Source organism: Canis lupus, chromosome 20 (assembly GCF_003254725.2).
Source record: "Canis lupus dingo isolate Sandy chromosome 20, ASM325472v2, whole genome shotgun sequence".
In the NCBI taxonomy this organism is placed as follows: Eukaryota; Metazoa; Chordata; class Mammalia; order Carnivora; family Canidae; genus Canis; species Canis lupus.
The window spans coordinates 45,187,865-45,190,892 of record NC_064262.1 but is presented as its reverse complement, the minus strand read 5'-3'; the positions used below and the strand labels follow the sequence as shown (position 1 = coordinate 45,190,892).

General features: G+C 51.4%; 1 long non-coding RNA gene and 1 pseudogene across 1 annotated transcript; both read right to left on the bottom strand.

Annotated features, from left to right (window-relative positions):
- Nucleotides 1-1,161: 1,161 nt before the first annotated feature.
- On the bottom strand, nt 1,162-1,472 carry LOC112666913 (small nuclear ribonucleoprotein G-like; annotated as a pseudogene).
- A 35-nt stretch (nt 1,473-1,507) lies between these two features.
- LOC112666954 (uncharacterized) lies at nt 1,508-2,822 on the bottom strand. Its single transcript, XR_003140991.2, has 2 exons — nt 2,381-2,822; nt 1,508-1,742 (listed from the first exon to the last, which is right to left on the bottom strand). It is a non-coding gene; the product is annotated as an uncharacterized LOC112666954 (long non-coding RNA).
- Nucleotides 2,823-3,028: the final 206 nt, after the last annotated feature.

The window sequence follows — 3,028 nt, the reverse complement described above, 5'->3', positions numbered from 1 at the left end:
TATCAGGAGTCGCTGTTGATAAAGGGCCGGAACTCTGCTCCAAGGGCTTCCAGGTCAGCCAGCTAAGAATGGGACAGGGGCTGAGACCCCAGCGGTGTCTGACCATTGATGAATGACAGCTCTCAGGGCTCGACGTGTGCAGCGTTAGCACAGAGCAAGTGAGGACGGCTCGCGAGGTGTCGGGACCCGCTTTAAGCTACACCCCAGCCCCTGGCTCGAGCACCACACGGACCCAACGGGGCAGTGCTGCCCATTCTCCGAACACTGTTTACCAAGTATCAAGTGACGGGAGCCTGTGGCAGGGTATCGAGTCACAGGGCAGTCACACTGAGACTTGGGCACTGTGACAGCAACTCTAGACACCAGCTGTTTACAGTGACATGGGGCCGGCTGTTTACAGGGGACCAGCTGACCTGCTTCCGGATGCCAGAGTCCAGATGGCCTGTGGGATGGGTTCCTGTGCAGGTGTTTGCCGAAGGCCCTGGGCCTGGGGACCCCTCGAGTGCGACTGCCTCCGGCACAGGGAGTGGGAATGTGGAAAGAACTCTGGGCCCAGGCAAGGCGAGGCTTTTGCTGCCTGAGGACCCCCACGCTCATACCTGCTTTTTGGAGGCAGGAATCAAGCCCTGAAGGTGTGGGGTCCCAGGGTCTGGCTCACATTCTGTCTCGGCTCAATCCTGGCTGTGCCACCTTGTGCCCATCCCTTAACTTATCTGAGCCTCTGCTTCCTTGTCTGTAAAATGGGTATGACAATGGATCAAGGTTCCAGACCATACACAGGATACCCAGTGAACATTGAATTTCAGAAAACAACAAATACTTTTTCTTTCCTTCTTTCTTTTCTCCCTTCCTTTTTTTTTTGCACTTGACCTGATTTTTTTCCATGACCTGATTTTTATATTGTAGTAAAACAGGTGCTATGGAAAGGGGACAAATGGAAGCAGGTGATTTCTTCTGGTGAGCACACTCATTGCTTTTGTTTGTTTTTGTTTTTTAGGTTTTTATTTACTTATTTGAGAGACAGCCCACAGGCAAGCACAAGGAGGAGGGGCAGAAGCAGACCCCCCCCACCCTGAGCATGGAGCCCCAGTGCAGGGCGAAATCCCCGGACCCTGAGATCATGACCTGAGACAAAGTCAACCACTTAACCGAGACGCCCCTCACACCATTGTTTATACTTGTTCCAAGGCTTCCAACATGATGATACTATTTCCTCATATTACCATTGCTCCGATCTTCTGGAGCCCGTCAGCTGCCATCCCCACAGATTTGTCTATCACAGGATTCCTAAAGGGATCGAACCCCCACGCTATTCCTTGGGCATGTCTGTCACCATTTGATTTCAAACGATGTTTTCTTGTCCATAAATTGTTTCAACTCGAGAGGGTAAGCTTTGCTTATGGAGTCTATTCGGTGAGCTCAAAGATCAAAACCAATACACTTTGAGTATAAGTATATCCCAAACGTTGCATGGGATTGACTTATACTAAAAACCCACAAAAGACAAAAACAAGAAAACAAGATGTTTATTTGTCAAATCTGCCTCTCCTCTGATGACATCTCCCCGACAGGAGGTCGTGAAGGTCCTGAAGGGATCTCAGGCCAGGCACGAAGGGGCCTCATGCATCATGGCACAGATGTTCACCGTCCTTGTCTTCCCCAGGACCTCATCACGAGGATGAGCCCAAGTAAGGTCTGGTGATGAGCTCATAAATGCATCACGTGTCTCTGGGGAACAGGGCCTGGGTGACAAGAATGGCACCATTATTCAAGAGTTTCACTAGGATGTCAGCAAGAGGTTCTGGGCCACAGGAAGGAAGGAGGGGGGCTCTTCATTCGTAGGATGTCCCCTGCACCTGGATGCCCTGAAGAGCTCAAGGGAGTTGTTGATTGAATATAAGATAATATTTGATAAACAGCTGTTGAATTCAATGTTTGGTTTCATCACCTTTTTTTTTTTAATTTAAAGGTTTTATTGATTTGACACAGAGAGAGAAAGCGAGCGAGCGAGTGAGAGAGCACAAGCAGAGAGAGAGAAAGAAGCATTCTAAGCAGGGAGCCCGATGCGGGGCTCCATCCCAGGACCCTGAGATCATGACCTGAGCTGAAGGCAGATGCTTAGCCCACTGAGCCTCTCAGGTGCCCCTGGTTTTTTGTTTTTTTTTTTTAAGATTTTATTTATTTATTCAGGAGAGATACACAGAGAGAGAGGCAGAGACACAGGCAGAGGGAGAAGCAGGCTCCATGCAGGGAGCCCGACGCGGGACTTGATCCCGAGGACTCCAGGACCATGCCCTGGGCCGAAGGCAGGGGCTAAACCGCTGAGCCACCCTGGGATCCCCGGTGCCCCTGATTCCATCATTCTTTGTTGAATACTTACTGTATGCAGACACTCCAACCCCATGGGTATTGATGCAGTCATCACCGTAAATGCAGAGTATCAAGTCACAGGGCAAACCTGTTAAAGGGAGACACCTGGTCCCAGGACCTCCTGCATAGGGTCCAGAAGGGCTTTCTGAGGGAGGTGACACTTGACAGAGACCCAGAGGCAGAGCTTTCCAGGTACAAACAGGGAACAGAGAATCCTAGGCAATGGGCACAGCGTGTGCAAAGGTCCTGGGGTGAGAGGGAACATAACGATTTCAGGGCCTGGCTTTGTGCCACCCTCAGCTCCCTTTGAGAATTTGCAAGCTCCAGCAGATAGTCAAGGCTAAGTTTAGGATGGCCAGGTTTGCCTGGCAAGTCAGGCAGGATGTGGTGCCCTCAACCGTCCACAAGAAGAAGGACAAAAGTCTGGGCACATCCTTGGCCAGAGGGCAGGGAGAGAGGGACAAAGCGGGGGGTGCAGGTGAAACGAACAACGGCCTCTGCACTGGAACTTCCTGAGCCACCTGCCTACCCAATGCACCCTCCTCTGTCCCATCGCCATGGCTACCTCCCAGGACACAGGGCAGGAAGAACGAGATAAGACCACATGCTGCCAGGTGGAGTCAGGATGCAGACAGAAGAGCTTTGGGGTGCCCAGCTG